Genomic DNA, 13,560 nt, shown 5'->3' with positions numbered 1-13,560 from the left:
ACATCCACTGCGTTACCCTCATCCACACGCCTAGTCACCCCCTCAAAAAATTCAATCAAATTAGTTAGAAAGGAATGAACTATTTCAGACCTAATTGATTAACAGTGCCATATAAGTTTCAGGTCTGAACACAGTAAATACTAAGTGGTTACTAGATGATATGATGTATTGGTGACCAACCACAATGGTCAGAAAAGAAGGCTTTGAGTTTTTCAAAGTGTGACCTGTGGGCTCTTCGTCACACAGGAGCTAACAATACAGTTTGCTACCCAAAGCACTGCTGCGCTTCAGGAGGCAGTGATTCTAATTATCGAGAGCAGAGCCAATGCACACTTGTACATTGCATTGCAATTCAGAAGCACTTTGATCAATTATGGAGACAAATTTTATTTAAATTAAGGGCAAACCCAAAAATGCACCTCAAGCTCCTGAGCAGTGCTCAAGATGCTCAACACCCAGTTAAAATGGGAGTTTCAAGAGAAGCCATACAAAAATGAATCTCCAATTTGCACCATGGCCTCTGCATCATTCGAAGGATTGGGCCTTTCTTCCTCCCCTTTGAAAGAAAAGGCACAACGCTAGCAACCACTTGAGAAATACTGGTCAACAATGACCCATCAATGTGACGTTTGGCACTGCACCAATGCATCATGTGCTATGCAAAGGGACCGCTGTCTACGCATTTAAATTAGCTGAGCTCGCATTATCGAACAGGATCAGCTTGCTGGCATACAAAGGTGGCCAGTACCTGATGCATGATAGTCCCAGCACAGCTGAGCTGGTACCAATGATCTACTTCCTGGGGTCATAATGAACAGTAAAATAAAGGAAGCAGTCAGGTTTTAAACAAAGGACTGTGAGACACAGCTCTTGGCCTGGTGCTGAAAGCTAAATATGCAGGAAGTCAAGTCTTGCAATAGAAGTTCTCTAGAGAGGGATGTATGCCAAAAACAAGTAAGCCAGGCCATGAAAGGACATGGTGTGTAGTTTAATACTTTTCCCCATTTTTTGTTCAGAGAAGTGTGATTGAATTAAGTATTGAATTTGCTTTGACTTATACTCTGTATGTTCATTTCCTGTCTGTGAAATAAAGCAGCTTAACAATTCATGTCTGGCCTTGTCTCACCAAGTTGTTCAGTTTGCCTTCAAAAAAGAGTGGAGGAGCACACAAGGACACGTTAAAGACAAGGAGGGGGAATTTTAACGCCAAAGAACGGGGCGGAAGGTGAAAATCGAAGTTCTTTTGATCCCGACTGGAACCCGGCTCCAACGCGCCAACTTTTTAACGTGGGCACATTTGGATCCGTGTGTGAAATGTGCTCGCTGAGGTCGTGTCCCCAATTAGTGCCAGCGGGCGGGTCACGAGCGGGGCAATTAATGTCGTTATGAGATGTCAAGAACCTGTTCTTGATTAAATTTAACATAAGTTCAAATTTTAACTTCTCGAGCATGGGTTTCCGGGGGCTTCTGATTCTTGCTAGTGAGAAAGGTCGGATCATCAGGTGATTATTGCACTACTTGTGGACCAGGAGAAGCAGGAGTGTTTCCTCTCGGCCCAACAAGCTTAACAGCCGCGATTGGGTCCCCGTGATCAGCTGAACCCTCAACAATGTTGGAGACACCCCCAGATGTCCAACCTCCTCCCCGCCATGTCTGACCTACCCCCCATGTCTCAGCCCCTGCCCTACCACCAATCACCAACTCTTCTCCTGATGTCTTCCACGGCCTTTTCTCACGATCGTCTCAATGGCCACTCTTCTCCCGATGTCCTCCACACAAGGGTACATATGAAAGCCATGGTGGGGGGTGGGGGGGGGAGTTTTAATCAGCCTGTCAATCAGGCTGGCTGCTGGGCACGAAGCCCGGAAGTAAAATTTTCATCATTCAATTAGGTCGCGATCGCACATTCCGACCAGCCAACTTTATTTCTGGCTTTCACAGCCGAAAAACATTCCCCCAGCTCTCTTCCTGGCTCCAAATCAAAATCATGCCCATGATATCCAGATCATAATGAGGTCCTATTGTTACACCCCTGGGCTATGCTATCATATAGATAAATATTGGGCAGCACAGGTGCAGTCCTGAACGTAAGATACTCAGATCAAATATGAGAGTGACCAACCTCAATGTACCGAAGAGAGCATCTGAGGCAGACTCGAAGCTCGGAATAGGATATTTCTTCATTCACACCACTCTCAGAACTGACCTTGTTCCACCTTTATTTTGCTGCAGACAGGTTGCCCGTGTGCTCCAGTTCTCCAGGGTGTTCTCATTTATTCAGACTGAAACCCTCCAGCAACAGTGTTCTTACAATGAGCTCCTCCTCTGCATGGCTTTTCTCTTGAGAGGAACTTGACCCAGTTTTACTGGAAAGCACTCAAACAGGGCCATCTCTGAATTTACTATTTTACCATCAAAACCTTTCAACAGGCCAATGTCCTTCAGTCTATGTTACTCACTCCTCACAAATAGCATTCACCATCAGGTCTCAGCATTTCTTACCTTGGAGTCAATCTGAAATACAAATGTAAAGAAACAATTGAAAAATTGAGCCTTTTCCATTTGAACAATGCAGATTACAGGGCAATATAATAGAAGTGTTTAAAATTATGAAAGAAGCAAGCAGATATGGCTAAGGGAGGGGCAGGACTGGCAGCTCAATGTTCCAGGGTACAGATGCTATAGGAAAGATAGAGCAGGAGGTAAGAGAGGAGGGGGAGTTGGGTTCTTGATTAGGGAGAACATCATGGCAGTTGTGAGAGGGGATATATCCGAGGGTTCGCCCACTGAGTCTATCTGGGTAGAACTGAAAAGTAAGAAGGGAGAGATCACTTTGATAGGATTGTACTACAGACCCCCAAATAGTCAACGGGAAATTGAGGAGCAAATATGTCAGGAGATTACTGACAGCTGCAAGAAAAATAGGGTGGTAATAGTAGGGGACTTTAACTTTCCCAACATTGACTGGAACAGCCATAGCATTAGAGGCTTGGATGGAGAGAAATTTGTTGAGTGTATTCAGGAGGAATTTCTCATTCAGTATGTGGACGGCCTGACTAGAGAGGGGGCAAAACTTGACCTCCTCTTGGGAAATAAGGAAGGGCAGGTGACAGAAGTGTTAGTGAGGGATCACTTTGGGACCAGTGATCATAATTCCATTAGTTTTAAGATAGCTATGGAGAAGGATAGGTCTGGCCCAAAAGTTAAAATTCTAAATCGGGGAAAGGCCAATTTTGATGGTATTAGACAGGAACTTTCAGAAGTTGATTGGGAGAGTCTGTTGGCAGGCAAAGGGACGTCTGGTAAGTGGGAGGCTTTCAAAAGTGTGTTAACCAGGGTTCAGGGTAAGCACATTCCTTATAAAGTGAAGGGCAAGGCTGGTAGAAGTAGGGAACCTTGGATGACTCGGGAGATTGAGGCCCTAGTCAAAAAGAAGAAGAAGGCATATGACATGCATAGGCAGCTGGGATCAAGTGGGTCCCTTGAAGAGTATAGAGATTGCCGGAGTAGAGTTAAGAGAGAAATCAGGAGGGCAAAAAGGGGACATGAGATTGCTTTGGCAGATAAGGCAAAGGAGAATCCAAAGAGCTTCTACAAATACATAAAGGGCAAAAGAGTAACGACGGAGAGAGTAGGGCCTCTTAAGGATCAACAAGGTCATCTATGTTTTGTTTTATTCGTTCACGAGATGTGGGCGTCGCTGGCAAGGCCAGCATTTATTGCCCATCCCTAATTGCCCTCGAGAAGGTGGTGGTGATGTGCGGAACCACAAGAGATGGGTGAGATCCTAAATGAATATTTCACATTGGTATTTACGGTTGAGAAAGGCATGGATGTTAGGGAACTTGGGGAAATAAATAGTGATGTCTTGAGGAGTGTACATATTACAGAGAGGGAGGTGCTGGAAGTCTTAATGCGCATCAAGGTAGACAAATCTCCGGGACCTGATGAAATGTATCCCAGGACGTTATGGGAGGTTAGGGAGGAAATTGCGGATCCCCTAGCAGAGATATTTGAATCATCGACAGCTACAGGTGAGGTGCCTGAAGATTGGAGGGTAGCAAATGTTGTGCCTTTGTTTAAGAAGGGCGGCAGGGAAAAGCCTGGGAACTACAGACCGGTGAGCCTGACATCTGTAGTGGGTAAGTTGTTGGAGGGTATTCTGAGAGACAGGATTTACAGGCATTTGGAGAGGCAGGGACTAATTAGGAACAGTCAGCATGGTTTTGTGAGAGGAAAATCATGTCTCACGAATTTGATTGAGTTTTTTGAAGGGGTAACCAAGAAGATAGATGAGGGCTGTGCAGTGGACGTGGTCTACATGGACTTTAGCAAAGCCTTTGACAAGGTACCGCATGGTAGGTTGTTACATAAGGTTAAATCTCACGGGATCCAAGGTGAGGTAGCCAATTGGATACAAAATTGGATTGACGACAGAAGACAGAGGGTGGTTGTAGAGGGTTGTTTTTCAAACTGGAGGCCTGTGACCAGCGGTGTGCCTCAGGGATCGGTGCTGGGTCCGCTGTTATTTGTTATTTATATTAATGATTTGGATGAGAATTTAGGAGGCATGGTTGGTAAGTTTGCAGATGACACCAAGATTGGTGGCATTGTGGACAGTGAAGAAGGTTATCTAGGATTGCAACGGGATCTTGATAAATTGGTGTGGAGATGCCGGTGATGGACTGGGGTTGACAATTGTAAACAATTTTACAACACCAAGTTATAGTCTAGCAATTTTATTTGCAATTCACAAGCTTTCGGAGGCTTCCTCCTTCATCAGGTTCCACAACATTCACCTGAGGAAGGAGGAAGCCTCCGAAAGCTTGTGAATTTCAAATAAAATTGCTGGACTATAACTTGGTGTTGTAAAATTGTTTACAATTGATAAATTGGGCCAGTGGGCCGATGAACGGCAGATGGAGTTTAATTTAGATAAATGTGAGGTGATGCATTTTGGTAGATCGAATCGGGCCAGGACCTACTCCGTTAATGGTAGGGCGTTGGGGAGAGTTATAGAACAAAGAGATCTCGGAGTACAGGTTCATAGCTCCTTGAAAGCGGAGTCACAGGTGGATAGGGTGGTGAAGAAGGCATTCAGCATGCTTGGTTTCATTGGTCAGAACATTGAATACAGGAGTTGGGATGTCTTGTTGAAGTTGTACAAGACATTAGTAAGGCCACACTTGGAATACTGTGTACAGTTCTGGTCACCCTGTTATAGAAAGGATATTATTAAACTAGAAAGAGTGCAGAAAAGATTTACTAGGATGCTACCGGGACTTGATGGTTTGACTTATAGGGAGAGGTTGGATAGACTGAGACTTTTTTCCCTGGAGAGTAGGAGGTTAAGGGGTGATCTTATAGAAGTCTATAAAATAATGAGGGGCATAGATAAGGTAGATAGTCAAAATCTTTTCCCAAAGGTAGGGGAGTCTATAACGAGGGGGCATAGATTTAAGGTGAGAGGGGAGAGATACAAAAGGCTCCAGAGGGGCAATTTTTTCACTCAAAAGGTGGTGAGAGTCTGGAACGAGCTGCCAGAGGCAGTAGTAGAGGCGGGTACAATTTTGTATTTTAAAAAGCATTTGGACAGTTACATGGGTAAGATGGGTATAGAGGGATATGGGCCAAGTGCAGGCAATTGGGACTAGCTTAGTGGTATAAACTGGGCGACATGGACATGTTGGGCCGAAGGGCCTGTTTCCATGTTGCAAACTTCTATCATTCTATGATTCTATAAGAACATAAGAAATAGAAGCAGGAGTAAGCTGTACAGCCCCTTCGTGCCAGCTCCGCCATTCAATGAGATCGTGGATGATCTTCGACCTCAACTCCATTTTCCCCGCCTGAGCCCCATACCCCTTGATTCCCTTAGAGTCCACAAATCTATCGATCTCAGTCTTGAACATACTCAACGACTCAGCATCCACAGCCCTGTGGGGTAGAGAATTCCAAAGATTCACAACCCTCTGAGTGAAGAAATTTCTCCTCATCTCAGTCCTAAATGGCCAACCCCATATCCTGCCACAATGCCCCCTTGTTAGAAAGTTAGAAAATAGGAGCAGGGATAGGCCATTTGGCTCTTCCAGCTTGCTCCGCCATTCAATATGATGAAGGCTGGTCCTCTATCTCAACACCAAATTCCTGCTCTCTCCCCATACCCCTTGTTGCATTCTGTGTCTAGAAATCTATCCAGCTCCTTCTTAAATATATTCAGTGACTTGGCCTCCACAGACTTCTGTGGTAGAGAATTCCACAGGTTCACCACCCTCTGAGTGAAGAAATTTCTCCTCATCTCAGTCCTAAAAGGGTAAATCAGATCAGAGAGATGAATGCGTGGCTCAAAGATTGGTGTGGGAGAAGTGGGTTTCAATTCGTGGGGCACTAGCACCAGTACTGGGGAAAGAGGGAGCTGTTCCGTTGGGACGGGCTTCACCTGAACCATGCTGGGACCAGTGTTCTGGCAAACCGAATAACTAGGGCGGTAGAGAAGGCTTTAAACTAAATAGAGGGGGGGAGGGCTCAGGTGGGGCGAAGTTTAGATTGATAAAGAGAAAAGACATGGAAGTAGTACAGGAAAGTGATGGGGGTAATGTTAAACAGAGTGTGTCAGGAAGGGACAGAGCGTGCAAACATAAGAGTGCAGGAGCAAATGGGGCCGGGGTAGGAAAAAATGGTAAAAAGACAAAATTAAAGGTTCTTTATCTGAATGCGCGCAGCATTCGTAATAAGATAGATGAATTGACAGCGCAAATAGAAACAAATGGGTATGATCTCGTGGCCATTCCAGAGACGTGGTTGCAAGGTGACCAAGGTTGGGAACTAAATATTCAGGATAATTTAACATTTCAGATGGATAGGATAAAAGGTAAAGGTGGTAGGGTAGCTCTGTTAATAAAGGATGAAATTGGTATAATAGTGAGAAATGATCTTGGCTCAGAAGATCAAGATTTTGAATCAATTTGGGTGGAGGTAAGAAATAGCAAGGGAAAGAAATCACTGGTGGGAGGCGTATATAGGTCCCCTAACAGTAGCTACACTGCAGGGCAAAATATTAATCAGGAAATAAGGGGGGCTTGTAAAAAAAGGTAATGCAATAACCAGAGGCGATTTTAACTTTCACATAGATTGGACAAATCAAATTGGCAAAAACAGCCCTGAGGAGGAGTTCATAGAGTGTATAAGGGACTGTTTCTGAGACCAATATGTCGGGAAACCAACCAGGGAACAGGCCATTGTTCCTATGGGAAACATAGGAACAGGAGTAGGCCATTCAGCCCCTCGTGCCTGCTCCGCCATTTGATATGATCATGGCTGATCTGTGATCTAACTCCATATACTCTTATAAAGATGGGTGAAACTAGAACTAGGGGGCATAATCTTAGAATAAGGGGCTGCTCTTTCAAAACTGAGATGAGGAGAAACTTCTTCACTCAGAGGGTGGTAGGTCTGTGGAATTTGCTGCCCCAGGAAGCTGTGGAAGCTACATCATTAGATAAATTTAAAACAGAAATAGACAGTTTCCTAGAAGTAAAGGGAATTAGGGGTTTTGGGGAGCGGGCAGGAAATTGGACATGAAGCTGAGTTCGGATCGGTCAATGCCCTGTGGGTGGCGGAGAGGGCCCAGGGGCTATGTGGCCGGGTCCTGCTCCGACTTCTTGTGTTCTTTAGATTTGTGGTTGGGATCAGATCAGCCATGATCTTATTGAATGGCGGAGCAGGCTCGAGGGGCCGATTGGCCTACTCCTGCTCCAATTTCTTATGTTCTTATGTTCTTCTACCAGCCTTTGGCCCACAGTTTGGGTGGAGATAAGGAATAATAAGGGAAAAAAAACATTAGTGGGCGTAGTATATCGGCCTCCTAATAGTTGCAACTCTGCTGGAAGAAGTATTAATCAGGAGATAGTCGGGGCATGTAATAAGGGAACAGCCATAATTATGGGGGATTTTAATTATCATATTAACTGGACAAATCAAATTGGGCAGAGCAGCCTTGAGGACGAGTTCATTGAGTGCATCAGGGATGGATTTCTTGAGCAGTATGTAACTGATCCTACAAGGGGGCAGGCAACCTTGGACCTGGTCCTGTGTAATGAGTCAGGATTAATTAATAATGTCCTAGTTAAGGATCCCCTTGGAACGAGCGACCACAACATGGTTGAATTCCATATCCAATTAGAGGGTGAGAAGGTTGATTCTCAAACAAGCGTACTGAGCTTGAATAAAGGAGACTATGATGGTATGAGAGCGGAATTGATTAAAGTGGACTGGGAAAATAGATTAAAGGGTAAGACGGTACATGAGCAGTGGTGTTCATTTAGGGAGTTATTTTACAACTTTCAAAATAAATATATTCCACTGAGGAAAAAAGGGTGTAAAAGAAATGACAGCCACCCGTGGCTAAGTAAAGAAATCAAGGATAGTATCCGACTAAAAACAAGGACATATAAGGTAGCCAAACTTAGTGGGAGGATAGAAGATTGGGAATTCTTCAAAAGACAGCAAAAAGTAACTAAAGGATTGATTAAGAAAGGGAAGTTAGATTATGAAAAGAAATTAGCAAAAAATATAAAAACAGATAGCAAGAGTTTCTATAGTTATATAAAAAGAAAAAGGGTGGCTAAGGCAAACATAGGTCCCTTAGAGGATGAGACCGGGAAATTAATGGTGGGAAACATGGAGATGGCAAAAATGCTGAACAAATATTTTGTTTCAGTCTTTACAGTAGAGGACACTAAGAATATCCCAACACTGGACAAACAGGGGACTCTCGGGGGGGAGGAGCTGAATACGATTAAAATCACTCAAGAGATGGTACTCAGTAAAATAATGGGACTCAAGGCGGATAAATCCCCTGGACCTGATGGCTTCCATCCTAGGGTCTTGAGGGAAGTGGCAGTAGGGATTGTGGATGCTTTGGTGATAGTTTTCCAAAATTCCCTGGACTCAGGAGAGGTCCCGGCAGATTGGAAAACTGCTAATGTAACACCGTTATTTAAAAAGGGTAGTAGGCAGAAGGCTGGAAATTATAGGCCAGTTAGCTTAACATCTGTGGTGGGTAAAATTTTGGAGTCTATTATTAAGGAGACAGTAACGGAACATTTAGATAAGCATAATTTAATAGGACAAAGTCAGCATGGCTTTATGAAGGGGAAGTCATGTCTGACAAATTTGCTTGAGTTCTTCGAGGATATAACGTATAGGGTGGATAAAGGGGAACCAGTGGACGTAGTGTATTTAGACTTCCAGAAGGCATTCGACAAGGTGCCACATAAAAGATTATTACTTAAGATAAAAAATCACGGGATTGGGGGTAATATTCTGGCATGGGTGGAGGATTGGTTATCAAACAGGAAGCAGAGAGTTGGGATAAATGGTTCATTTTCGGACTGGCAACCAGTAACCAGTGGTGTTCCACAGGGGTCGGTGCTGGGTCCCCAACTCTTTACAATCTATATTAACGATTTGGAGGAGGGGACCGAGTGCAACATATCAAAATTTGCAGATGATACAAAGATGGGAGGGAAAGTAGAGAGTGAGGAGGACATAAAAAACCTGCAAGGGGATATAGACAGGCTGGGTGAGTGGGCGGAGATTTGGCAGATGCAATATAATATTGGAAAATGTGAGGTTATGCACTTTGGCAGGAAAAATCAGAGAGCAAGTTATTTTCTTAATGGCGAGAGACTGGAAAGTACTGCAGTACAAAGGGATCTGGGGGTCCTAGTGCAAGAAAATCAAAAAGTTGGTATGCAGGTGCAGCAGGTGATCAAGAAAGCCAACGGAATGTTGGCTTTTATTGCTAGGGGGATCGAATATAAAAACAAGGAGGTATTGCTGCAGTTATATAAGGTATTGGTGAGACCGCACCTGGAATACTGCATACAGTTTTGGTCTCCATACTTAAGAAAAGACATACTTGCTCTCGAGGCAGTACAAAGAAGGTTCACTCGGTTAATCCCGGGGATGAGGGGGCGGACATATGAGGAGAGGTTGAGTAGATTGGGACTCTACTCATTGGAGTTCAGAAGAATGAGAGGCGATCTTATTGAAACATATAAGATTGTGAAGGGTCTTGATCGGGTGGATGCAGTAAGGATGTTCCCAAAGATGGGTGAAACTAGAACTAGGGGGCATAATCTTAGAATAAGGGGCTGCTCTTTCAAAACTGAGATGAGGAGAAACTTCTTCACTCAGAGGGTGGTAGGTCCGTGGAATTTGCTGCCCCAGGAAGCTGTGGAAGCTACATCATTAGATAAATTTAAAACAGAAATAGACAGTTTCCTAGAAGTAAAGGGAATTAGGGGTTATGGGGAGCGGGCAGGAAATTGGACATGAAGCTGAGTTCGGATCGGTCAATGCCCTGTGGGTGGCGGAGAGGGCCCAGGGGCTATGTGGCCGGGTCCTGCTCCGACTTCTTGTGTTCTTTAGATTTGTGGTTGGGATCAGATCAGCCATGATCTTATTGAATGGCGGAGCAGGCTCGAGGGGCCGATTGGCCTACTCCTGCTCCAATTTCTTATGTTCTTATGTTCTTATCCCTTAATACATTTGGTTGCCAAAAAGCTATCGATCTCACATTTAAATTTAGCAATTGAGCTAGTATCAACTGCCGTTTGTGGAAGAGAGTTCCAAACTTCTACCACCCTTTGTGTGTAGAAATGTTTACGAATCTCACTCCGGAAAGGTCTGGCTCTAATTTTTAGACTGTGCCCCCTACTCCTAAAATCCCCAACCAGTGGAAATAGTTTCTCTCTATCCACCCTATCCGTTCCCCTTTATATCTGATAAACTTCGATCAGATCACCCCTTAACCTTCGAAGCTCCAGAGAATACAACCCCAATTTGTGTAATCTCTCCTTGTAACTTAACCCTTGAAGTCCGGGTATCATTCTAGTAAACCTACGCTGCACTCCCTCCAAGGCCAATATGTCGTTCCGAAGGTGCGGTGTCCAGAACTGCTCACAGTACTCCAGGTGCGGTCTAACCAGGGTTTTGTATAGCTGCAGCATAACTTCTGCCCCCTTGTGCTCCAGTCCTCTGGATATGAAGGCCAGCATTCCATTAGCCTTATTGATTATTTTCTGCACCTGTTCATGACACTTCAATGATCTGTGGACCTGAACCCCGAAGTCCCTTTGGACAGCCACTGTTTTTAACTTTTTACCATTTAGAAAGTACCCTGTTCCATCCTTTTTTGATCCAAAGTGGATGACCTCACATTTGTCTACATTGAATTCCATTTGCCACAGTTTTGCCCATTCACCAAATCTATCAATATCACTTTGTAATTTTATGTTTTCATCTGCACTGCTTGCAATGCCACCAATCTTTGTGTCATTGGCAAACTTAGATATGAGACTTTCTATGCCTTCATCTAAGTCGTTAATAAATATTGTGAATAATTGAGACCCCAAGACAGATCCCTGCGGGACTCCACTAGTCACATCCTGCCAATGTGAGTACTTACCCATTATCCCTACTCTCTGTTGCCTTTCGCTCAGCCAATTTCCTAACCAAGTCTGTACGTTTCCCTCGATTCCATGGGCTTCTATCTTAGCTCACACTCTCTTATGTGGGACCTTATCAAATGCCTTCTGGAAGTCCATATGAATAACATCCATTGACATTCCCCTGCCCACTACTTTAGTCACCTCTTCAAAAAATTCAATCAGGTTTGTCAGGCACGACCTACCTTTCACAAATCCATGCTGGCTCTCTCTGATTAACTGAAAATTCTCGAGGTGTTCAGTCACCCTATCCTTAATTATAGACTCCAGCAATTTCCCCACAACAGATGTTAGGCTAACTGGTCTATAATTCCCTGGTTTCCCTCTCTCTCCTTTCTTAAAAAGCGGAGTGACGTGCAATTTTCCAATCTAAAGGGACAGTTCCTGAATCTAGAGAACTTTGAAAGATTATAGTTAGGGCATCTGCAATCTGCTCACCTACTTCCTTTAAAACCCTGGGATGGAAACCATCTGGTCGTGGGGATTTGTCATTCTTTAGTGCTATTATTTTCTTCATTACTGTTGCTTTACTTATGTTAATTTTATCGAGTCCCTGTGCCCGATTCAATTTTAGATTTCTTGGGATTTCCGGCATGCTTTCCTCTTTTTCTACTGTAAATGCTGACGCAAAGTAATTCTTCAACATGTCCGCCATTTCCCCATTGTCAATGACAATATCCTCACTTTCAGTTTTTAAGGGGCCAACACTGCTCCTGACCACCCTCTTTTTCCTAATATAACTATAAAAATTCTGATGATACAAAGATAGGTGGAAAAGCAAGTTGCGATGAGGACACAAAGTGTCTGCAAAGGGATATTGACAGGTGAAGCAAATGGGCAAAAATTTGGCAGATGGAATATAATGTGGGAAAATGTGAAGTCATCCACTTTGGGAGGAAAAATAAAAAAGCAAAATATTATTTGAATGGAGAAATACTACAAAATGCTGCGGTACAGAGGGATCTGGGTGTCCTCGTACATGAAACACAAAAAGTCAACATACAGGTGCAGCAGGTAATCCGGAAGTCAAACGGACTATTGGCCTTTATTTCTAGCGGGATGGAGTATAAAAGCAGGGAAGTCATGCTACAACTGTACAGGGTGCTGGTGAGACCACACCTGGAGTACTGCGTACAGTTCTGCTGCCCTTATTTAAGGAAGGACATACTTGCATTGGAGGCAGTTCAGAGAAGGTTCACTAGGTTGATTCTGGGTATGGAAGGGTCGTCTTATGAGGAAAGACTGAACAGGTTGGGTCTATACTCATTGGATTTTAGAAGAATGAGAGGAGATCTTATTGAAACATACAAGATTCTGAGGGAACTCGATAGGGTAGATGCTGAGAGGATGTTACCCCTCATGGGGAAATCTAAATCTAGGGGACGTAGTCTCAGAATAAGGGCTCGCCCATTTAAGACGGAAATGAGGATGAATTTCTTCTCCCAGAGGGTCGTGAATCTTTGGAATTCTTTACCCAAAAAGCTGTGGAGGCTGAGTCATTGAATACATTCAAGGCTGAGTTTGACAAATTTTTGATCAGCAAGGGAGTCAAAGGATATGGGGAAAGGTGGGAAAAAGGAGTTGAGGTAAAAATCAGATCAGCCATGATCTCATTGAATGGCAGAGTGGGCTCGAGGGGCCGAATGGCCTACTCCCGCTCCTATCTCTAATGGTCTTATACCCCGTATCCTGAGACTGTGACCCCTCGTTCTAGACCCCCCAGCCAGGGAAAACATCCTCCCTGCATCCAGCCTGTCTAGTCCTGTCAGAATTTTATAAGTTTAATTGAGATCCCCTCTCATTCTTCTAAACTCTGGTGAATACAGAAATAGTCAAACCAATCTCTCCTCATACGACAGTCCTGCCATCCCAGGAATCAGTGTGGTGAACCTTCGCTGCACTCCCTCTATGGCAAGTATATCCTTTCTTAGGTAAGGAGACCAAAACAGCACACAATACTCCAGGTGTGGTCTCACCAAGGCCCTGTATAACTGCAGTAAGACATCCTTGTCTTAGATAGAAGCAGATTGTTTCTCGTAGCTGAGGG

Source organism: Heptranchias perlo, chromosome 7 (genome assembly GCF_035084215.1).
Source record: "Heptranchias perlo isolate sHepPer1 chromosome 7, sHepPer1.hap1, whole genome shotgun sequence".
Taxonomy (NCBI): Eukaryota; Metazoa; Chordata; class Chondrichthyes; order Hexanchiformes; family Hexanchidae; genus Heptranchias; species Heptranchias perlo.
The sequence above is the reverse complement of the archived record's forward strand: the minus strand, read 5'-3'. Positions refer to the sequence as shown.